The sequence below is a fragment of the Canis lupus genome, chromosome 3 (genome assembly GCF_048164855.1).
Source record: "Canis lupus baileyi chromosome 3, mCanLup2.hap1, whole genome shotgun sequence".
Classification (NCBI taxonomy): Eukaryota; Metazoa; Chordata; class Mammalia; order Carnivora; family Canidae; genus Canis; species Canis lupus.
In genome coordinates, this window is record NC_132840.1 from 69,899,875 (window position 1) to 69,923,914 (window position 24,040).

A 24,040-nucleotide genomic window follows, 5' to 3' on the forward strand; every position below is an offset into this window, starting at 1 on the left:
TGTGGCTCCCGAGCGAGGACACCCATCCTCTCCAGCATCTTCGCGATCTTTTTTCTGGTCCTCTTCCTTTTTAGAAAAAGCCCCGTGTGAATCAGCGAGCCAGCTTCCGTGTTTACAGAAGCAGTCACAGCCTCTGAGTTTTGAAGTGGAACCGGGGTCCCATGTGCTTGTTCGTGGGTCTTTCCTCTGTCATAGCTGTCTGCTTCCTTGTTCTGGAAGGAGTTCTCTTTAACATCGCGGTGAAACGTTAAGCTGGTCCACCTCCCCTCCCACCCAGCTCCCTGCAAGACACCTGAGCTATTAGGAAACTGCCCATGGGGTTGAGGAGGGCTTGATGGGCAGGGGCGGCTGATTGCCCTGGGTGTCGGGTCGGGGAGCTCCCGTGGGTCGGCTCACCTGTGGTATGGCAGGCTCGGAGCACAGCGTTGGTACCCATCACCTCGTTCAGTCCCCACAGTGGGGATGCTTTTGGACGACTGATGTGTGGGTGTCTGCAGGGCGCTTAGACCTTCAGGGTGCTACAGATGAGAAGCCTTATTTATACACAGAAGTTCAAAAAAGTTGGGTAGTTAGCCCATGCTTTTAAGTTGGATGGCTGGAAATCAGACCCAGGTCTGTCTAATTGCTTAGCCTGTGCTCTTAAGGCCTTCGTGGATTTTCTCCATGGCTGTTGGGATAGAGTGGCTTGAGTGCTGATGGGTAGGCAAGGGCATCTGGCCAGAATTGACTTCACCAGACTTTCGGTTATGCTTCTTCAGTGGGTCAGTCCCATTTTGGGGCTGGGGTGCATCTGTCGTCCTGACCCAAGGCTTTGTTGACAGGAGACCTGGCCCTTGGGGAGGGGAGCCCATGGGAGAGGACGTGAGCATGAAGGGGAGAGTACGGGGCATGTCCCCTTTATTGGGATGTCTGCATGTTTCTTCTTTAGTGGAACTCCCTTTGGCCTTTCTGTAGCTCTCCATCTGAATGTGGCAGTTGGCTAAGGAACTTTGTCTCAGTGCCGCACTGGCCTTCTGGAAAGTCCTGGTTCCCCAGAAGTCATAGCTGGTCTGTGCTGAGTGAGATTGGTTCTTTGTGCTTTGAGGTATGGGATCCTTGGCTGAGCCTGAAAATATTTTGCAGCTTTCCCTGGCATCCCTGACCCTCGAGGCCACTCCCTGCCCCTCATGCTCTGGAGCTGCTCACTCTTGCGGGGACCGAAGGTTGATGGGAGTTCCCCAAGGCCAGAGTGGGGAGCACAGAGCTGCCCAGATGTTTTGCATAGTTTTTTCTATTGCCCCGATCAGGAATGTGTTCCCTCAGGACGGGTTATGGCCTGGAAGTGAGCCTAATGTAAACATCCTAGCCACAGCCAGTCCCCTTAATCGAATAGAAATGGTTTGGGGATAAGCAGGCTTGGGGAGGAGGAGGGGGAAGGGTGAGATGGAGCACTGGAATTTGGAGACCAGGGTGTCCTGGGGGTGTTCTGCCAGCAGGTTCCCCTAGCAGATGCGGGGCAGGAGCTGGGTGTGCAGAGCTGGCCAGGTGCAGACGGCACTAGCTCTCGCAGGGGGCTTGGTTTTCTTTCTTTCTTTTTTTTTTTTTTTTTGAAGATTTATTTATTCATTCAGAGAGAGCGAGAGAGAGGCAGAGACACAGGCAGAGGGAGAAGCAGGCTCCATGCAGGGAGCCTGATGTGGGACTTGATCCTGGGTCTCCAGAATCACACCCCGGGCCGCAGGCGGCGCTAAACCGCTGCGCCACCGGGGCTGCCCCAGGGGGGCTTGGTTTTCGAGGGCAGTGTGGACTTTGTGGTTCAGTTGAACCGCTGGGCAGAGCAGTGAGGGAAACTGAGGTATGCTACAGGAACCAGGAATGGGGGGAGGAAGGGGTGGCTGGGGGACTTTTGGAGGGAGCCGGGTCATTCAAGTACTTTGAAGATGTTCAACATCATATGGAAAATCATAGTACTTTGAAACACTATGTTTTGAAGGCACTAGACTCCCGGAGAAGGGTGTGGAGGATGTGGGCGACTGATGTGTGTGTGTCTGCAAGGGGCTTAGACCTTCAGTGTCAGAGAGAGGCTGACCCTCCTCACTGTGCCCCGCCCCCCCATAGTCCTCTCCGAAGGCTTGGACTTTCTGGGAGATTTGGGGCACTTCACCCAGATGCAAAGTTGACAGTTGGACATAAAGCGGTCTTCAGCACCCGGCGTGCAGAGCCCCCCCGCCCCCCAAAGCGGTAACCTGGGGTTGCCAGGGGCAGTCACGTGTTACTGATCTGACCCCTGGACAGTTTCCCCTTTTTGTAGGGGCGTCTGGCACGCTCCACACAAAGCCACAGCAGCTGCTCTGGTCCGGCTTGTCAACTTTTAGGGCTTTTGTATGAGTGCTTCTGAAACAGCTGGCAGAGATGCCGAGACTGGCCGTGCTGGTTTTGCTGGTGCAGGTTCTAGAAATGAGGGTCCGGCATGGGGGGAGACCACAGGATCAGGGGGGCGGCGGAAACCTTCCTATTATTCTCACACCTTGGAATCTCGATGCGTGCGTGTGCCAAGGAGGGGGAAGATGTAAACAATTTAGTTTGCCTTCAGGATGCAGGATCTAATCTAAACATGATTAAGCTGATTTGATTTTATAGATTGGAATTTCTAAGTGATAGAAACTGATGAGGTTAATGTGAAATATTTACTTAATAAAAAGCCTCATTACCTGACGCTGAAGGGTAGGGGGAAAAAGATTCTCGGTAACGCGTCTGATCTTTTGGAAATGAAGTTGGGTTAAAGTTTTCTTGGTAAAAACTGAATTCTGTGATCTTGTTTTTACACATGCTGTGCTTAAATATTAACACCAATTGAGCAAATTGCCTTTTAACTGCCTTTATTTGCTTTCATTAACAGTATAATTTAAAAGCTCCAGAATTTGCATGGAACCTGTTGTGCATGTTGGGGGGGAACTATTCATAAATTAATTAATCGTGAGAACATTATCTTTAAGGAAGGTCACGAAACACGAGTGTGTGTTTCTGAAAAGCAGTGACATGTTTTTGCTGTTTCTTGGGGACTTGATGTACTTTTGGCTTAGAGATCTGAGAGTAAGTGTGTGTGTGTGTGTGTGTGTGTGTGTAATAACTTGGCTGGATCAAGAAAAATTTTAATGACTGGACATGTTTTAAGTTAAGTTGAGTGAACCTAATTACACTGTAGTTTCCAGAGAGCTGAAGGCAATACCATTGGTATTTAAGTACTAGTTTCAAAATTAAAACCAACCTGTATAATTGGCTATGCTCCTGAAATGGTTTATCTCTCCTCCCCTCCTCTCCAAACTCCCTTTCTCTCTCTCTCTCTCTCTCTCTCTCTCACACACACACACACACGCACGCTTCCACACCGATGGGAGAGAGCGTGACTGGCCAGTCCTGCTAACCACAAGATTGTCCTCCCAGTGCGAACCATTAAGCGCATTGTCCTTTCATGAAATTACTCTGAATATGTGAAAAGTTTCCAGAATGATTTCATTGAAATCAGTTGCTTCCTTCTGTACAGATGTTTTTGTGGTTTAGAACCTCAGCCAAGGCAAACATTATGAATGAGATGCAGAGACCACCGTGTCCCATGAAGGGCTGAAAGTTCCTTTGGGAGTTCTTTTACACAAGCTATTCTGACACGTTTGTTTTGACAGAACTTCATCCTCGCATTCTTCTTCTCCTGTCCCCCTCTCCTGGTGCTATTGGTTTGTGGTGGGTGGTTTTCCTAATTAATTTAATCTGTAGTCTAGGTTTTCAGGATCTTCAGATGCCAGGATGCTGATTTTATTTATCTCTGGTGTTTTTGTTGTCTATTGAGGAGACACGTTTTCCCTCTTTCCTTTTTTACCCTAACTCTGTTTTTTTTTTTTTTTTGAGACTTCTAGACTTACTTCAGTAAAGAAGGAACTTATTTTTTGTGAGCACTTGTCAGATGCATTTTCTTGGGTGTGCATGTGTAGAAATATACATTTTGAATAATGTAATATATGTTTTTGAAAAGTTATATATAAAACCCAAAGTATATAGAAAAAAGATGGATAAACTTGGCTACATCACAAATTTAAAACATTTTGCATGTTTTTCTATTGGGTTTTTATCTCCTCCTTAAACATATATTGATTCTTTTTTTAAAGTTTATTCATTTGCAAGAGAGAGGGGGTGCTCCTCTCTCTGTGGGGGTGGACAGAGGGAGAGGGACAGAGAAACTCAAGCTGACTTAGTGGTGAGATTGGAGCCAGATGTGGGGCTCGATCTCACAACCCTGAGATCATGACCTGAGTCAAGACCAAGTGTTGGATGCTTAACCAACTGCACCACCCAGGCACTCCTGATTTTCTTTTTACATGAGTCAGAAATATTAAGCTTTTATCTGTTGAAGAAGCAAGTGTTGGTGAGGATATGGAGAAAAGGGAGTTCTCATGCACCATTGAGGGGAATGCACATTGGTGCAGCCACTGTGGAAAACAGTGTGGAGGTGCCTAAAAATTAAAAATAGAACTACCCTATGACCCAGTAATTCCACTGTGGTGTATTTACCCAAAGCAAATGGAAGCACTAATGGGAAGAGATAAATACAAGCCTGTGTTTATTGTTTATTGCAGCATTATTTACAATAGCCAAGATACGGAAGCAGACCAGGTGTCCATCCATAGATGAATGGATAGAGAAAATGTTTATATATATATATATATATATATATACACACACACACACACACATATGTATATGTATATACACACATATGTATAAATACACACACATACATGCAATGGATTAGTACTGGGCTATAAAAGAGAAAGAAATCTTGTCATTTGAAACAACGTGAATGGATTTAGAGGGTATAGTTCTTTTTTTTTAGAGGGTATAGTTCTAAGTGAAATAGGTCAGACGGAGAAAGACAAATGCCATATGATTTAATTCATATGTGAAATTTGAGAAATGAAGGAAATGAATAGAGAAAAAGACAAAAAAAAAAAACCCACAGTCTTAACTCTAGAGAATAAATTGGTGGTTGCTAGAAGGGTGGTAGGGGGGATGGGTGAAACAGGTGAAGGGGATTAAGAGAACATTTATCATGATGAGCTCTGAGAAATGTATAGAATTATTGAATCAGTATACTGTACACTAATATAATACTGTATGTTAATTATACTTGAATTAAAAAATAAATTAAAAAAATTAAAGTTTTAAGAAAATATGCAGAAAAAAACCTATCTGTTGAATGCATAGCAGATATGTTTCCCAGTTGATCATCTGTGCTATAATTCTATGGTTCCTTTTATCATATAATGTCTTCATAATTTATTGAATTTAAAGATGTCACAATGATATCTGTAGAATGGATATATAAAGCCTTTAATGGTCACATTTTAGAATTTGCATTTGGGGAGAGTATCCAGAGAGAGAGAGAGAGAGAGAGAGAGAGAGAGCGATCGCTGTATGATGGAGGGAGAGGGCAGGGAAGAAAAGAGAGAATGAATTATGTTAAAAGGTTGATTTTTCTCTGTCAAGAATTCCACTGAGAACCACTTCTCTCTCTCTCTCTTTTTTTTAAGATTTTATTTATTTATTCATGAGAGAGAGAGAGAGAGACAGAGGCAGAGACACAGGCAGAAGGAGAAGCAGGCTCCATGCGGGGAGCCCGATGTGGACTCCATCCTGGGACTCCAGGACCACGCCCCAGACCAAAAGCAGGTGTTCAAATGCTGAGCCACCCAGGGATCCCGAGTACCCCTTCTCTAAGGCGAATATTGGTCTGATGCTTTTAGCACATATACACAGCACAGATTTCCCTATTTTGAAGACACTCCTCCTGAGAGTTGTCTTTCCACGGAAGGCAGACTCACCCCATCTTTCCTACTTGTCCTACCCAGTCTTTAAGACTTACTTGAAAACTCTATAAAACCATCTCTAGTTCCATATACTTCATTTTTACCTCTCAGAGTGCCTCCTGCTTTCTGACTTAGGGCAGAAATAGTTCTGTATATCTCCTCTTCCTTCTTAGAGTTTTGTTTGAGAGCAGAGATCTTGTCATTCTGTTTGACTCATCTTTGAATTCAGCGCTGTCTTAGCCATCAGTGTATAATTTATGAACAGGTAATTTACCAAACAGATCAACTCTCCTCCATCCCTTTATCCCATACACCCTTCTGAGACTGGCCCATCCTTCAAAAGTGGTGCGTGGGGCCTCAAGGTCCAACAACATTGTGTGTATTTTACATAGATATGGTGGAGGCATTGACTTGGATGCTGGTTGGGGTTTGGGGAAGAAGAAGGGAAAAAACCAAAGAAGAGGGGATTCCAAAGCATTGATCTCCAAATATTCCCAAATGGGGCAGCCCGGTGGCTCAGCGGTTTAGCGCTGCCTTCAGCCCGGGGTATGATCCTGGAGACCCAGGATCGAGTCCCACGTCGGGCTCCCTGCATGGAGCCTGCTTCTCCCTCTGCCTGTGTCTCTGCCTCTCTCTCTCCCTCTCCCTCTCCCTCTCCCTCTCTCTCTCTCTCTCTGTGTCTCATGAATAAATAAATAAAATCTTAAAAAAACCCCACAAATATTCCCAAATGAAAAATGCATCTGATCCTGTCCTTTTCTCAGACAGAGGTGAGTTCGTGGCAGCTTATTCAACAGATATTTATTGAGTACCCAACAGGTGTTTTGCTTTGAGTAAGATGGAGTAGGACAAATAGTCATGATCTTTGCCCTTGTGAAGTGTTTCCTAGTTTGGCATTTGTTCAGGAGAGGAGGTTTAAAAAATTCATACATTCTGTAGATGACCCTTCTGTGTTGCCCCTCATTCTATTTTGATCTCCTGTCCTCTGTTTCCTCTTCCTACATGCAGCTAGCTGGGATTGCCTTATTCCAAGCCAAATCTGTTGAGGTTCGCTGTCTAGTCATCCAGTTGGTCTTCTACCAAAACCTGGCATTCATTCTTGTGTTTACGTATTCATGTATTCATGTAGTCAATCATTCAACAAAAAGTTGATGTTGGCTAGATGAACCAAGTTTTAAGTAACATGAGGTGACCAAGCTCCTATCCTTTTTCTATTAGAAAGTTGATCTATTAGTAGTTGGAATAGATCACAGGGAGGAAATTGTTACTGAAAAAATAATTCTACTGGCTCTTATACCCTCCAGGTGGTGGTTCAGTAGAAATACTGCTATTTCTATTGCCATGACATATTTTTCAGGAAGTAAGTAGAAATACCATGATTCTTCTCTTAAGTATCTAGAATAACCTGGTAATCTAATTGGAGATGTCTGTAGAATGTGCCCCTCATACTTGGTACAGTGTCTGCCACAAAATGGGGGACCAGTTGATGTTTGTTGAAAGACAGAATAGTGGATAGAGACTTGAAGTAGGAAATCAGTGAGACAAATGTCCTTGGAAATCTGACTGGGGAGGGGCACACAGGAGGCTTCAGTGTATATGGGTGGTTTTTTATGTCACGCTGTAGACCTTTGAATGTCCGAAATATTTTAACAGTTTCTCAGTTCTCCCACCTGCTCGAACCATGTGCTCACTGCTGAACTGAGCCTTAGTGATATAGAGGAGCATAGAGTATATATAGATACTACAAAGTGTCTGCAAAAAAAAAAAAAGAGAAAAGTTTGCTTCAGTTCTTGCTGGAGTTTCTTCCAAGAACAGAACTTACATTACTTTTTAGCACAAGGGATGGAATCTGGAGGGGAGGTTAAAGTGTTCCCTGGAACTTTTCAGTCATGAGCTGATTTTTGTAAAAGCCCTGCAGGTGAGTACAGGGGCCTAGAAATAAAGATCTCAGGAGCACAGATCCCTTCCTTTCCTTCTTTTGTTGGGGGTGGGGGCGGATGTAGGAAGAGGTTGGGTAAGGCTGGAATATAGCTGCAAACCTGTAGATTCCTTTTAGTTTTTCTACCCTCACCTGAGAAACTGAAGCTTTGCAATCCCGTCTCTGGGAAAGACGTTCTAGAGGAAGGACCCATTGGTTTTGTATGTGGATGTGACCAGAGCAGGGAAAGAGTGTGTGTCCTCTAGCACTGTTTAAAGTGTTTGGAGGTCTGTCTCCTCTCCAGAGGTCAAAGGTGAGACAGACCTTTGTTGGTGTTGTTTTCTTCTCTCTCTCTGTCTCTCTCTTTTTTTTTACTCCCTTGTTATCTCAACTTCCAAACATCAGCTTTGATGTCTATTGTTGGAACTTCAAGAGGACTCTTAGCACATCGGCAGGTGTTGGTTTTAGTGAGAAGGCGAGAGTCTGCATTCTTCTAGGGGGAGAGACATGGGTCCCACACATTTCTTCCCAGAGCAGGAGCTCATTCGAGGTAGGAGCAGGAGGGTGTGCAGCAGGACTTTCTCCCTGTCTGAAGGGATCTGTCTTCCTTCAGTGGCTGACGAGAGGCTGTCTAACGGCCTCGTATTAAGGTTTCATTAATCAAAGACACTTCCACTGCCCCTTTACAGAAACACAACTGCTTTGGCTGTCCTCTACTGACAACCCACTAATTTATCTTTCCCAGGGAGAGGGAGGGGAGGACGGAGAGGCAGGGTGTCTGCCTGCTGTGTGGAAGGGATCGCCACACCGGCTCCTCATATATACACGTGTGTTCGCGTGTTGACTTCCACGTTTTTGTTGGGAGTGGTGGGCTGCAGGCCGCATCTGCTCCCCACGCTGTCCTCTCATCAGGGGACCAGAACCACTAGAAATAGACACTAGAGATGGGTTTCCATGGTCCTTTTTTTTTTTTTTTTTTTAATTTGCCTAGAAAATGTTCCTTCCAACTCCCAGCCCCAAGGTTTGCTAAAATTGGTGGCAGAAAGTGCTGGAAGAAAGAAGTAACGTGTTTAAGTGTGTTTAATGGACATTCTAGGTGAAGTAGGGGGTGATGGGGATGTGAGCATCTGGGAGCCACTGACCTGAAATGGTCTAGTCTTCTTTTTCAGCTTGATGGAACTTCACCTCGTTCTCAGGTTGGAATCTGACCTTCTGTAACCCTCTGCTCAGAAGATGGATATTTGGGCATTTGGAAACCTCTCAGGGCCTCCTAAGTAGGTGATTGAGCATTGTGTATGTGTGAGTGTTGTGTGTATGTGTTTTAAAGCTAGGTCTTTAGGTCCTGGAGAGGAGCTTTGAACTCACTTTATTCAATTCATCAAATATTTACTGAATACCTACTGGATGACTTTGGCTCTTCTGGAGATGTAATGGGGAAGCACAGTCCTTTTCTTAGCTCTTAGTTTAGGGTTCAAGCTAGTACTCAAATGGCTGTAATAAAAAGTAGAATAAAACCTGTTGCCTTCTACTTATTAGAAAGTGCACCAGAAACTTCAGGAGGGCCAGGAGTACGTCTGACTCCCTCAGTTAACAAGTATTTATTGAGTCCTACTATATACCAGACAATGGATGTACAGAAATCCAGAGATGTAGTCCTTGTCCCTGAGAATCTCCTAAGCTAGCAGGGAACAAATGTGCAGTACGTTATAGTATAATAAAAAAGTCGGAATCAAATGAAACACAAGGTGTAGAGGGAAAGGAGGCCTTGGGAGGGGCCGCACACAAAGTTGCTGAGAAGACATCTAGGCAGGGTTTTGAGAGATAAAAGAGGACTGTCACCGGTGAGACCAGGGAAAGGCATTCCAGGTGGAAGAGAGCAACATATACGAAGGCCCAGGGAGGACGGGGCAGAGGACCGGCAACCATTTGATTTAACTGGAGCTCGAGGTGTGTAAAGAAGTGGGTAGAGGTGTCGGTTGGAGGTGACGTTGAGCCCGTTATGAAGGTCTTGCTTGCTCAGCAAAAGGACCTATGTTCCATTTTGTAAGATGCTGAAAGATTTTTATCAGGGGAGCAAAATAACAGGAAGTGTGTTTTAGAAAGAGAGTTCTCAGGAGTGCCTGGCTGGCTCCGTCGAAGGAGCCTGTGACTCTTGATCTCCAGGTTATGAGTTCGAATTCCATGTTGGGTGTAGAGATGACTTAAATAAATAAAACTTTTAAAAAAAGATTTTATTTTATTTTTTTTTATTCATGAGAGACACACAGAAAGAGGCAGAGACATAGGCAGAGGGAGAAGCAGGCTTCCCACAAGGAGCCCAATGTGGGATTTGATCCCAGGACCCCAGGGATCATACCCTGAGCCAAAGGCAGATGCTCAACCACTGAGCCACCCAGGTGTCCCTTAAATAAATAAAACTTAAAAAGAGCATTCTGAGTGTGGCACTGAGGGTGGATAGGTGGGAGTTAGCCTGGAGTCAGAAGCCTTTTGGGGGTGGACTGAGAATGAATGTAGGCTGAATTATGGCAGTGGTGGGGTGGAGCATGAAGGGCACATGGTAGGGGTGTGGTGGATGGGTCCCGTGGATTAGGCAGGAGGGTTATGAGGAGAGAGTTGAGAGAGTCCTGAGCTTTTGCTTGGATAGATGGTCGATGGGGGCGGGGGGAATATAGAAGAAGTTCTGGGTGGAGAAATAGTTATTTATATTTTGGACATGCTGTTTGAGATCTTGGAAAAACTCTGAAGACGTAGTCTGTATAATTGTAGTGGGTCTTGAAGGAAAGATATTTCGATAAGCAGAAGTCTGTATACTAATTCAGTTGTGTTCATTGGTGTTTGATGATCTTTTAGAATGTATAAGAATCAAAAGTGTCTTAATTCCATGGCAGAAAACAGTATTTTTGGAGTCCCCTGAATAATGAGAAGTGTTTTCATCAAAGACCTTTATTCGTTTGTGTGCTGACATCTGGAGAGCAGAGATAGATATTTTCCTTGGGTCTGGGTTCCCGAGCCATGAGCTCTTCGCTCGCTCCTAATTAATCCTTTGTAGTTGGTGACTGATGAAATCATGGCTCTCTGAAATTTTCATCCTTGGTTGCATAGACACAACTGACTTTATCACAGGACCCCAGGTGTGTGTCTGAAATTAGTGTGTTGGATCTAATGCATATTGATTGCTTCATAAAATCTACAGGATCTGGGGGATACAGACTAGAGTTTGGGGGAGGATTTTTATTTTTATTTTTGTAGTCTTGACTAATTCTTGAACATATATCATGATATCTTAGAATTTGGAGAGCACCAGCCCTCCACCGTCCCCTTTGGGAACCCTGGAGTCACCTGCAGGATTTCCTCCGAAGAATCCCTCCAAAAGACCCACTAATTCTGTGTCCACTGCTCTTCTCAGTGGCACACAGGCCTGTCTCCCCATGAAGTTAGAACAAGATAACCTAATAGGGGCTGTGTTAGAGGTGTGGGACCACAGAAGGTTACGGTTGGACAGTGTGGTGGAGGACTCTGGTCTCACCTGGATGTGGAAAACTTTTGTCTGGGTCTCTGCAGTGATTAGGACTGTGGGTTTTTACCAACAACCGGAACAACAGCCCTCTTCTTGTGAATGCTTATGTTAGGTCAGTCCTGTGTTAGGCATTATTAAAAGCCAGATCTTATTTAATCCTCACAACAGGTTTGCGGTAAGTACTGTAAAATCAAAGTACAGATAATAAACTGAAGCTCAGGGTGGCCTAGCACCTTGCCTGGTGTCACACAGCAGAGGAGGTGGACGAGCCGGGACTCTTCACCAGCCTCTGACATGGCAGTGGTGCTGCTGGGGAGGAGAGCTCTTCCCCAGGCAGGCTGTTTGCTCTGGAGCGAGGGGTACCTCTCTTCAGAGGAGGGATCTCTCAGATCACAGTCTGCGGGTCTGGTCTGCAGACTTACGCTCTTCAAATCTCCAAATCTTCAGGACCCTTCTTTCCCTCTTATCTCCAAGATGGCGCCTCCTTTGACAGGGCTTTGCCAGGATGCTAGTTTCTACAGTTTGATGGCTGGAAACGAAACTTAGAGGGCCAATCAGGGATATGTAGTTGCATTCCTGGGTCCTCTGAAATCCTGTTTATCCCTGTTCAGAGAAACCTTAGATTGTACCGACTCTCAAGTATAAAATGTTTTTCAGATCCCTCTTCCCTGGTGAGGAAGCTTTTTCACTGATGTGCTAGGAAATGTTTCATAACAAATTCTCCAGGATAGAAAAAGGTACCTGATTTGTAGCATTTACTGATTTGCATGATAGATAACTCCCACCACGGTCAATTTCAGGCTGCCACTGGGAGGTCACTGAGGGTAGAGTTTGGAAGAGGTGCCCACTGTGGTTGTGAACTGTCTCAGAGTACCAGAGCTTCTGAATGGGAGCACTGAGGTCCTGGCAACCCTCCCCAGGTTTTAGAGTGAAGGTCTAACTCATGATTGGGCCTCCAGTGAGATGAGAAGGTTATTTCCTCCCCAAATCAAGACATGAAATCCATGGCTCTGTTCTTTATCTCTGCTTTCCCCGAGTCTGGTTCTTGATTCTGGCTAGCACCATGGGTACTTAGTAAAAATACCACGTACATTGCTGCCATGAGTTGAATACTTATGTATATTATCTTTTCTTTTCTTTTTAAAGATTTTATTTATTTGACAGAGAGAGAGAGAGAGATCGAGAGCACATGAGAGGGAGAGGGAGAAGCAGACTCCACACTGAGCAGAGAGCCCAACATGGGACTCCATCCTAGGACCCTGGGATCATGACCTGAACTGAAGGCAGATGCTTAATTGAGCCACCCAGGCACCCCTACTTATGTATATCATCTTGCTTAATAATTTCAGTAATCCCATGAATTAGGGCTGTTATTATCTTCATTTTACAGATGAGAAGAGAGACACAGAATGGGTAAGTGACTTGCTAAGGACTACGCAGCTTCTAGGTGGTGGAGCCCAGTGTCTGGGAGTGTCTGATCCCGGATACCAAACCTTCACCCATGATGTTACAGTGCCAGTTTTTTTTTTTTTTTAATTTATTTATGATAGTCACACACAGAGAGAGAGAGAGGCAGAGACATAGGCAGAGGGAGAAGCAGGCTCCATGCACCGGGAGCCCGACGTGGGATTCGATCCCGGGTCTCCAGGATCGCGCCCTGGGCCAAAGGCAGGCGCTAAACCACTGCGCCACCCAGGGATCCCTACAGTGCCAGTTTTATAGAATTTCACAGATGTCTCCAAACTGTGACTCTACTCTCAAGGGAGGGTCCTCTAGTGTAACCTCAGCTTCTGTTGGCAACTCTTCACTTTTGACTGTCAAGATAGATTCTCTGAGATGTGAGGTATCATGTCCCTGTCTTAGGTCAGTTTGGTTACAAGCTACTGGCTGTTGGCTAAGACGCTTCCCGAGCCCCAGGCCCCCAGATTTCACTGAGTACGGAGATGGCTGCGTTCTTCATAGACTCTGGGTTTGCCTGTTCCAAAAATGGTGATTTCTATAGCAACCATTTATTCTAGCAGATGTGTGCCTGGTATGGTTGGCAGAGGGTGGGATCAGAAATGGAAACGGCCTTTTATTCTTCACTTGCTGAATGCATACCCTGTATGTGAGGCACATAACAGAGAAAAAACATGGTATCCTTAGAATCTGTGTAAAAGCTATGGCCCAGCAAAGAGGTAATTATTACTTAAGAGTGATTTTTGTCTGGAACTTGAGTTGGCTGTGTTCTGTTTCTGGTTCCTCAGGGAGCATTTTGTGGCATGTACCCATTGGTTCAGTTCAATGGACAGTTGTCACCTTGGTTTCTGTAGAATGCAAACATTTACCATTAGAGTGGGGTAAATAAACATGGAGGGCATGGCACTGTCTCGGCTTTTAAGGGCCTCAAAGTCCGTGTTCCTATATACTACTTAGGGCTTTTTTGGTTGTAAGTTAAAAAAAAAACCCAAACAAAAAAACCAGAAAGCCCCCCCCCACCCCGCCCCAATTTGTGCTAGCTTAAGCCCAGTAAGAGGATTTGTTATTGTGATCTAGCAGTGTTTCCTGGAGCCCAAGGGTAGGGATAGAGCCCCACCTTTGAAGGCAGGTGAACGGAACCAAGAGCTAGTTGTCAGAAACTCAGGCAGTATTCTCTTTCTTTGTCTCATCCTCACTTTGGGCCGTGCATCCAGTTTCATTTTTATCTCTCTGCAAACAAGTGATCTTTAGATGCTGGTCTGGGACTCCCTGGTTTACGTGTGATAAGACCTAATAGAATTTTCCATGCCCATATCCCCAATTCTAGAAGAGAGGGAATCTGGCTGATACAGTTTGGATGGGTGTCTGCCCTAGGTCAGTCACTCACCGAAGGCTTTGTGATGAGGGCTTTTGTCTTTGTTTGCTTGGGCTGCCATAGCAAAAACCACAGGCTGGGTGGCTTCAATGATACGATTTGTTTTCTCACAGCCTGGGGGTTGGAAAGGCCAAGATCAAGTTCCAGCATGGTCAGAATCTGGTGAGCTCTCTTCCTGGCTTGCAGATGTCTCCCTTCTCACTGTGTCCTCATGTGGTAGAGAGTGGGGAGAAGATAGCAAATAAGAGCGAGCAACCTCTCTGGTGTCTCTCTTATAAGGACACTAATCCTTTCCAATAGGGCCCCACCCTTGTGATCTCATTTAACCTTAATGATCTCTGTATGGGGTCTTTTCTCTAAATATAATCACATTGGCCATCAGGGTTTCAAGAATTTTTTTTTTTTTTAGATTTTATTTATTTATTTATTCATGAGAGACACAGAGAGAGACAGAAACATTGGCAGAGGGAGAAGCAGGCTGTCATCAAGGAGCCTGATGTGGGACTCGATCCCAGGACCTGAGCCAAAAGCAGATGCTCAACCATGGGTCCCCCCAAGTATCCCTCAATGTATGTATTTTGGGGTTACATGGTACGGTCACACACAATAGCAGTTATGTAGTACGACATGGCTGCTGGGATCTACCATTGGGCCTGTGGATTGGAAGGGGCCTTATTGGGGCCCCCAGAAGGAGATCCCGGTAGATGGGAAGGCTAAACACAATGCCAAGACAGTGCTGATGCCAGGTTAGAATCTGAACCTCATTGTTGATGTCCTGCATTTAGGATGAATGGCTTCATACATGTATAAATATATATACACATATGTATGTGTAAGTCTAGAGAGGACTTTCTGGAGAAGGAATGAAGGAATGTGTGAGGATGGCCTTGGGTCCTGTTGGCTATTAACACACTAATGAGCTGCTCTCCACATTGGAGCACACATGGATTTGAAATTAAGCATGAATTCCCATTTCTCATGCTTAATGGTTGCTCTGTCCCGAGGAATCATCAGGAGCAAGTGGATTTACAGTTTGTTGGTCTCTTAGTTCCTCCGTCCAGAGGAGTTAAGGCTCTTATTGACAGTGGCCTTAAAATAGGATTTTTAATAGAATAAAAAGGGGTGGTGTAAGGCCAGGCATTGCTGTCACCTATGGCTAAATGACCATATGGGCACCAGGCCGGTGCGCGGAGTCTTTGGCGGTGTATGTTCCGAGCCAGTGGGATATGTTCTACTACAGAGACCAGATGATGAATATATTTTTAAACTTGGAACCCATGAACCACTTATTATTTTTGAATTAGGAATCAAAACATATGAATAATCTCAACAGGGTTTCAGCAGATGGATTTTGCTTTTAAGGTCACTTTGCTTTGGGGAGATGGTTGGGGGATAATGGGGAGCAAAGTCCAGCTTGGTTCTGTGACTCCCAGGACATCTATGTCATGTTTGCTCAATTTACCAGCCACCGTGGGTGTTATGCGAGACACATCGCCGCAGGGTCAGGGTAACTCATGGAAGCAAACAGCCTTCTTTATTTTTTAATACATCAGTGTCACCAGTGCTTACAGCAGAGGCCGTGAGAAGACGACGGGCTCCGGTGGCCATGTCTTCCTGGCTGTGGTGACAGAAAAGGCAGCGCTGGTGGCAGACTTCTCAGGTTTGCCCCCAAATGTCTCTCCCAGCCTCTCCTGCTGCCCCTCGGAATCTCTCCCATAGTTTCGGCCCCCGACCTCCTACCAAACAAGGTCCGGAACTGAGGTGTTCTGGAATTCCACCCTTGCTAAGCTCTGGGATTAGGGCTGGGCATTTAGAGAGGGGACTGTGGGACAGGAACAAATACCCAAACATTAACCCCTTGGGCCCATAGCCCTGAGAGGCCTCAGCACTGCGGCCACTGGCAGATCGGCGTCTCTTGGCCACATCCCGGAAACCCGAGCTCCTCGCACCAGAAGGACACAGTTAAGCCAAGCCAGGCTGATGAAAATGTCCGTCCTTGGTGGCTCTGCCCACGCACCTGTTCCAGCCTCTCACTCCGCATGGTCAGTCGGACACAGGTATTGGAGGATCATCAAGTGCAGAGTGCGGTTCAAGGCCATGGAGGAAGAGGGCTCAAGAGCAAGACAGAGTCAGCCTGCTGCCCTCTGGGAGCTTGCATGTGACCAGGGCATGGCCATCCACGTGCTCGCCCAGCCCTAAGGGAGGGGACGAGCAGGTGCGGGCAGGAGAGCATTAACTATTACTCTCTTTTCTGTGCCTCCTGCAGATCCTCATCTACCTATTGTCCTTTACATTCTTGTTGTAGTTAAAAAACAAAACACAACACAATAGCAACACATACACTCATCTTTAAAAATGCAGCCATACAAAGATAGTTAAAATTTCTCATCCTCCCCATTTCAGCCCCCCCTAAGGAAATTACTGTGGATTTCATTTTCATGAAATGATTTGAAACTTATAGAAAAGTTTCAAGAATAATATAGAGAACTCTCCTATCGGGGCGCCTGGGTGGCTCGGTCGTATGAGTGTCGGACTCTTGGGTTTGGCTCTGGTTGTGATCTTGGGATCATGGGATCGAGCCACACTCAGTGCGGAGTCTGCTTCTCCTCCCTCCTCCTCTGTTTCCCCCCCTTGCTCTCTCCCCCAAATAAGTAAAGTCTTTAAAAAAAAAAAAAAAGAACTCTCCTATCACCTTTACCAATTTGGGGTTTACCAATTTTTAACATTTTGCTCCCTGGCTTTCTTTCCTGATGTATAACCACAGGGTGGCCTGCTGTGGTGGGAGGTAGGCGGCATGAGCCTTTTCCACTTCAGATGTGCGGATCCACGGCCCAGAGCTGTTGAGCAACGTGCCCAAGGTCGCATAACTATCAGAAGGCACAGCCAGCGTTCCCACACGATTCCCCCATGATGTCACTCTTATTTTCATTTTTGTTTTCCTCCCAGAGCTTTTTTTTTTTTTTTTTTTTTCCAGTCAAGACTGCAGAAGGCTCATCCAGTTCCTTCACAAGGGGGACATGGTGACAGAGAAGTAGATGGTGGATGTTCTCTTCCTGTGGTCCTCTCAGACCAGTGACCTTTGCTCCCCCACTTCGGTTTTCCCTGGGCAACAGGCAGACTCGCAGTTGGGGGGTGTCTAGGGCGCACCTTGTTGTAGGAGTGGCCCCTTTACCTTCCTTTGGACCCTTTTTTGCTTTGGGCAGCAAGATGAGGTCTTGTAGGGTCCAACCCAACCCCCATTGAGGGAATTCAGTCCACAGATGTACCTGTTTTTCCTGGAAGAGGCCACAGAGAGAACAGACCCCCCAAAGCGGCCCCTATCGGTGAGAGGCAAAGTTAGCCCTGCTTTGGGGCAGATCTGTGTCTGCGTGCTGCCGCCGTGTCCACCTCCGTAACAGGAGCGGGCGGGCCGGGCCGCTGTGCCCTCCGGCAGGCCCACGGCCTCGCGGCCCGGCTGCGTGGGTAGTCCGGGCGGAAGGGCTGAAACCCGCCGCGCTCAGAGGCTCTGCCGTTTGAAGGATCTTCCTGGCTCCGAACCCTTTGCTTCTGTGCTCCGTCCCTGGAATCCGTCCCTTCTGCCCAGGCACGGATAATGCCTTCATCTCCCGCCAGCTCTGCCCCATCTGCTCTTAAAGCGAGGTGAATCTGCTGCTTGTGCTGAGCCATCTAGATGGAGCCACAAAGCAGGCGCCTCGTGATCGCCTTCTCCCCGTTTCCTTATCCAGGCAGAGTTTTCCTGGCAGCCGCTCCTTCTGGCCGTGTGTCTCCCTTCGGGAGCATGGCAGGTTACTGGGGTGGCGGTGGCCCTCAGGGTGATGTCGCTGTGGACTGGCCTGCCCCACTGAGTCCTGGTGGGGGGGTGCCCAGGAAATCTGGCGGGGCAGGGGCCGGGTGCTGTGGTCTAGGATGCAGAAGTTAGCGCAGCTCCTCACCCCTGATGAGGGGGAGCTGAGTGCTGCTGTTGGGAGGGACCCCGGCCTTGTCTTCATCGAGGTGGGTTGGTTAGGGACTTGAGCTGCAGTGACCACAGGGCCAGGAGAGCTGGGGCCATAACCAGACATACTGCCTCTTGAGGTTCTGAGCACGGTTTCCCCGGACAGGTGCGAATTCTTGTGTGTTCCCGACTGAAGCCAGGGGCCCAGGTCCATGGGCTTGGGAAGGGCCACCCTGACCTCTCCACCTGCCAGTCCACACAGACTCCATTCCACTGCATCACTCTTCCTCTGGGACTAGCTGTGGCGTACCCTGACCGTTCCTGTAGAGTAGCCTGGGTCCCTCTGCAGATCGGAAGCATCCTGAAGGCCAGAACCTGTCCTTTTTCCAGTTGAGCAGAGACAGGGAGTGCTGCCCCTGGCCCCTACTTTGAGCCCTGGCTCTCTGGTGCCTGGACCAGGGCTGCACTACCTCTGCCCACCCTTTCCCCTCCTGGTGCCTCTCCTTCCAGGGGAATCCAGGTTGCACCCTTGACTCCCATAGCCTGGTGGCAGCAGTGACTCCTGAGGGACAGTGTGTATCTGAGGATGGAGGCGGGAGGGGAGACGTATGTGCATTTTAAAAGCCCCTTCATGTGTGAAGTCCCTTCCTGGCATGTCCTCCCCTGAGAATCCCTACCCTGGATAGTTCTCTTCCACAGCAGCCCAGAGATCACAGGGTTCTCTGAGTGGCCTGCTGACCACCTGCATGGGAATCCCACAGGCTACGCATTAAAATCCCTTGGCCCACAGGGATGGATGAATTCAGAACCTGGAGTAGGAACAGAAATTTGTATAAATGAGCTCCTAGGTCATTCTGGTGTGCACTCAAATTAGAGAAGCACTGTAACGGTCCGAACCCTCACTGCCAACCCCACCATAAGCACGTGTGTGCGCGCGCACATACCCACACCCACACATGCACACACCCTGTGTAATGGTTGCTCCTGCTGCTGAGAATGCACTCATTCCAGGTGTGGGTCAGGGGGAGATGGAGATGGTCGGATGGGCTGTGCATCATTACTTGGGTCGGCGGCAGTTAGAAGAGGGAAGGAGAACAAGGGAGAATCTCAGAATGGGGTTCTTTCTTTTTTTTTCTTAAAGGTTTTGTATTTATTTATCCATGAGGGACAGGACAGAGGCAGAGACACAGGCAGAGGGAGAAGCAGGCTTCCTGGAGAGCCTGATGTGGGACTCGATCCCAGTACCCTGGGATAATGCCCTGAGCTGAAGGCAGATGCTCAACTGCTGAGCCATCCAGGTGTCCCCTCAGAATGGGATTCTTGTGGGGTGCCGGGGAGGCAGGAGGGCTCAGGGTGGGCAAAGCCATGGCCTTGCACAGCTCTGTCTCACTCATCAGGTGTCACATGTGTTCCCCTTGGCTTTGGGAAGGGTTCTGTGATTCATCTTGTGCACTGGAGAATTCAGCTCCACGTGTGTCTTCAGGTGGAGCTCTAGAGTCCCTATCTGTCACCTCCCAGAGGGCTGGAGGCTGGGGCTGAGTGTAGAGAAGGCCTCCCTCCACGCCTAGCCCTCCTGACTGCATCACTGTGATGTGAGGCCGGTTAATCAAGATCTGATGGGGAGGATACGGGACTCAGAGTCAGGCCTGCCCCAGTCTAGGCCTTCTTGCTTCATTTTGGTGAAGATTTTGGGAAATCTCTTTCCCACTCTGGGAGCTCATTCTCCTGGCCACTGGCAGCATCCACAGCCACAATGAGGAGTGAGAAACCTTTAGAGCCACACAGCTTCCTTAGGAGGGCCTGAGTAGGGGGGATCCTGGGGAGTCAGTGATTGGGGGGGTGATGCACCCTAGTGATGCAGTGTCCACTGGCCTGCATGCCTGCCCCATACCAGCATCAACACCCAGAAGTACTTCTGGGGGGCTGACTCCCAGGCTGAGGGGCAGGCTGCTCCTGCTTTATGGGAGGCAGCTTCCCAGGCACTTCTGCAAAGGCCATGTGAACAGTGGCTGAGATGTGGTTCTGGAGATGAGGGATGCCATCCACGTGGGCCCAGGTCGGGGGTGGGGGTGGGGGTGGTCAAAGATCTCAGCTTCAGGAATCAGACGATTCTGGGTTTGAATCCTAACTCAAACACTTGTTAGCTGTAGAGTCTTGGGCAAATAACTTAAACATCTGACCGTTAGGTTTCTCACCTGCAAAATGGGGGATTGGAAGAGCTGCCTCTAGGATGTGTTATGAGGATGTGGTGTCTTTTATTAAACCCTTCCTAGCACCTGGCTCACAGTAAATACTAAATGAGGGCTGGCAGCACCGATCCTCCTAGGCGTGTTTTGGAAGACGCTCGTCATCGTGGAAAGTGGAGCTCAGGCCTTCAAAGATAAGCAGTGTCTGGTTTGGGGTACTGACTGGTGCTACCCTTGGCTGGTTTTGAAGGGGCCTAGGTCGGTGCAGTCAATTTGTCTTCCCCAGAGTGTGCCTGTGCCTGTCACCTGCCCCTTGATGTACCATTTATCCTACCCAGGTTCCCTTTGTTGGGGCACCGGAGCTGCCAGGGGAGTCTGACAGCCACTCTGGGGTTGAACAGTCTTCGAGCATCTCGGGTCGCGCAGCGGGAAGGGAAGGGACAGGGTGGGCGAGGTGGTCCCAGAGTGCATCCAGGTGCCCCGATCCTTGGTTTTCGCCTTGGATCTGGATGGGAGGCAGCATGCTGCAGCTCGGAGCCCGTTTGGACCGGGGACATACAGTTCCCTCTTGAGCTCCGGAGGCCACTTCTCTCTCCTTTTCTTCACTTTGAAAAGAGTCAGCAAAATCCTTATTTCCATAAGCATTTTTTCTGGCTGTAAAAAGCCGAATCCCAAACCTGTTATTATAGCTGTTCATGCTATTTTAATCTGCTCTGTTTAGAGGTAAGAGGGTAGCAGTGACTCTGCAATTATGGAGTACATTTGATCCGTGGCACAGCTACCAGAGCCGGTGGAGGGCCCTCAGAGTGGGATGGTGCTGTGTGTGGCAAATCACTTTCGAATTTACTAAAAATATGCCCCTTTGCAGCCATGCAGATATCATAATTTTCCTCCCTGAGGCTTGTTGAAATTCCCGTTTGCTTCCTGCTGTACGCTGGCTCCCAGCACGTATCCTTTGGTCCCCCTGCCTGTTCCTTCTCATTCTTTGTCTTGATCTCAGACCTGTCTGGTCTCTCTTCCCCCATGGCCCCACCCCGCCCCTGTGTTCTTCCTCCCTCTTCCTTTCTGGCTCAAAGAAAACATTTTATATTCTACTGACCAGCATGCTGGCGAAACAGGTTTTTCGTTTGCCATGGTCAGGAGAAAAATACTTGGAATTCTAAATCTACCAACTCTTTCACATTTAAACAAGCTGGCACGCTTGCACGGACGCTGCGCCTCCTACATACAGTAATTGTCACATCCCTAGGCTCCCTTCTCTCTCTCTCTCTCTGCTCCGATTTCATTCACTTTTCTATTTGCAGCCAGCGCAGAATATGGGCCTCTCCCCCTCCCACCCTCCTGCAGCCTGCTTTCTATCCAGTGACCTTGGCTTCCCCGAGTGCTGCACTGTAAATGAAATGTGGCATCACCACATGTATCTTGATAAAATATATCAGTGGATGAATTGATTTTCATATTGATTTCTTTGGACAAGCAAGGTGTGTGTAGAAATCAAGAGTCTCTTAATGATAGTCCTAGAAAGGCAGGATGCCTAGGGAAGAGCAGGATGCCTAGGGAAGAGCACTTAGGAAAAGTTTCTGCTCTTTGGCTTCAGGAGAGGCCTCTTTGCTTTGTGGGCTCACCCTCTTTGTGGGAGGAAAGAGCAGATGTCACCAGGGTGTAAGCCGACCCCCGACAGGGCTGTGCCATCCCGGTGACGGTGGCGTGGGTCTCTGGGGAAAGTGTTCATCTGGATGCTCCCAGCTACTTTGTCCTTGGAGAGAAGCAGAGAAACTCTCAAGCCATATTGGAGGCCCAGCAGCGTGGAGGGACCTGGTTGGGGAGATGGATTTGCATGTGATCTGCATCCCCCCCCCCCCCCCCCCCGCACCACTTCCCACTTTGGTTTGTCAGGTTAGTTGAGATGTGGCACTTAGGAATTCAGGTCTCGTGCTGGGACCCAATGGAGCCACAGGGATGTGTTGGATCAGGTGTAATTCGTATGTGTCAACATCGGTGGATGGGTGTGTATCTGTACGTGTGCTTGCAAGTACACACGTATCAAGATGTGCATGGGCGTGGGTATGGGTTGAGTGTGAATGCAGGTAGACAGTGGTCTCCGGGGCTTGCTGTGGCTTTTATTAGCAAGCTCTGGGCAACCGAAAGGACAGTATCCAGTGAGGTGATCAAAACTTCATTTTCTCTCCTCTGCAATTGCTTTCCCAATTCCCTCTCCCAACTGCTCCTAAATAAAATAGATGTTTTCAGCCCTCTATTCGATCCATGAAGTGAGCTGATAGTTGAATCTTTTTATGAGGGTAAATAAGCATAGCTTAAGGTGATGATACTGTGCCTGCATGTGTGTGCTCGTGTCATAAAACACAGTTCATTGGAATATGGGGGATGGCGTGATGGTAACTCATTACACTTTCTGGCTATCTGGCTAACTAAGGCTTAACCGGAGAATCCTTTTGGTTATAAGCCCTGCTGACTTGCTTTACAAAACAGAATAGTACATTTTCCTGCTTTTGTGAGTACCTCATGGTGAACTAATTGAATCCTTTGACATTTCGTGATCGTGCACCCCTGAGGGCTGGTATTTTGGTTATCACTCATGATTCTGTGTGTCATGTGGAAGGTGTAGACCCGGCTTGAGTGAATGTGTACCCTAAGTAGGTGGTTGTTAACAGGGCACGCTTGTCAATGTATGGAGACGTTTTTGGTTGTCAGAGCTGAGGGAGACCTTGGACAATGTACTGGAGCTCCCTGAGCCTCATAGTGAGAGCAGCACCCACCCTACCCCCTACACAGGTTTGGTGTAACACTGGGATGGTAGTGTGTAGGGGCCATGGCTGCTTCTACACTTCTGACAATGATCAGGACAGTCTCCTTCTCCACTCTGCACCACTACAGATTTGTAGCACTGAGACTGAGAAACCTCCATATAGGCCGTGTGCCTAAAAATTTTTGAAGAAAAATTTTTACTAAATTCTTGCACAACAAAATATTTTGTTTCCGTCGATCTTCTTTTTCATGAGAATCAGGTGCTGGAAACGTTCTGAATAATTGAAGCTTCTCATTCATTGACATTTATTGTTCCATAGAACAAATAGGGAAGCCTGCCAGTTTGCAGATAGGCAGGCCTGTCCCCAGATGTCTCGCCAGTGAATGCCCAGATTTCATTGAAATCATTTAGGACCATTAAAAACCATTAGGGCCACACTGGCTTTAAATGGAACTAAGCAAAATAAATAATCCCAGAGGGGCCATAATTTACCCTTTTCTCTTTGTCTTTGTAACCCAGACTGAATTCCCAGAGACTTGAGCAGAACTTGGTGGTGAGACAAGGTTTGTTCTTGCTTTACTGCACGTCAGAGACAATCTGGCCCTGACACACTTAAAAGTGCTTCCAGAATAGGTAGACATGTTCATTGGTTTTGAATGGCCCCAAGTGCACCTGTGGTGCGATGGGTATGTATCCCCGAGGGCAAATGGGAAGATTTTGTGTACTCTGCGTCTTTGACTCACTTTCTTTGAAGACATTGTTGGAAGTCCAGGAGTGCATATACTAAGAAAGTCCTTTAAGCAGAATATAACTGGTTTTGGGGGGAGATGGGAAGACGGAAAGACCCTTTTTGTTAAAGGAAAAGCTTTTTTTTTTAAGATTGATTGATTGATTGATTTATGATAGACAGAAAGAGAGAGAGAGAGAGAGAGGGAGGCAGAGACACAGGAGGAGGGAGAAGCAGGCTCCATGCCGGGAGCCTGACGTGGGACTCGATCCTGGGACTCCAGGATTGTGCCTTGGGCCAAAGGCAGGCGCTAAACTGCTG

At 47.5% G+C, this 24,040-nt stretch overlaps 1 protein-coding gene and 1 long non-coding RNA gene across 6 annotated transcripts in view; one reads left to right on the forward strand and one right to left on the reverse strand.

The window, feature by feature from the left end:
• Positions 1–24,040, forward strand: part of ZBTB16 (zinc finger and BTB domain containing 16) — a 182,695-nt gene that overhangs the window by 45,964 nt on the left and 112,691 nt on the right. The gene's annotated exons all lie outside the window — the stretch shown is intronic.
• Positions 8,717–18,116, reverse strand: LOC140630991 (uncharacterized). Its single transcript, XR_012028651.1, has 3 exons — positions 15,568–18,116; positions 14,118–14,313; positions 8,717–13,578 (listed from the first exon to the last, which is right to left on the reverse strand). It is a non-coding gene; the product is annotated as an uncharacterized lncRNA (long non-coding RNA).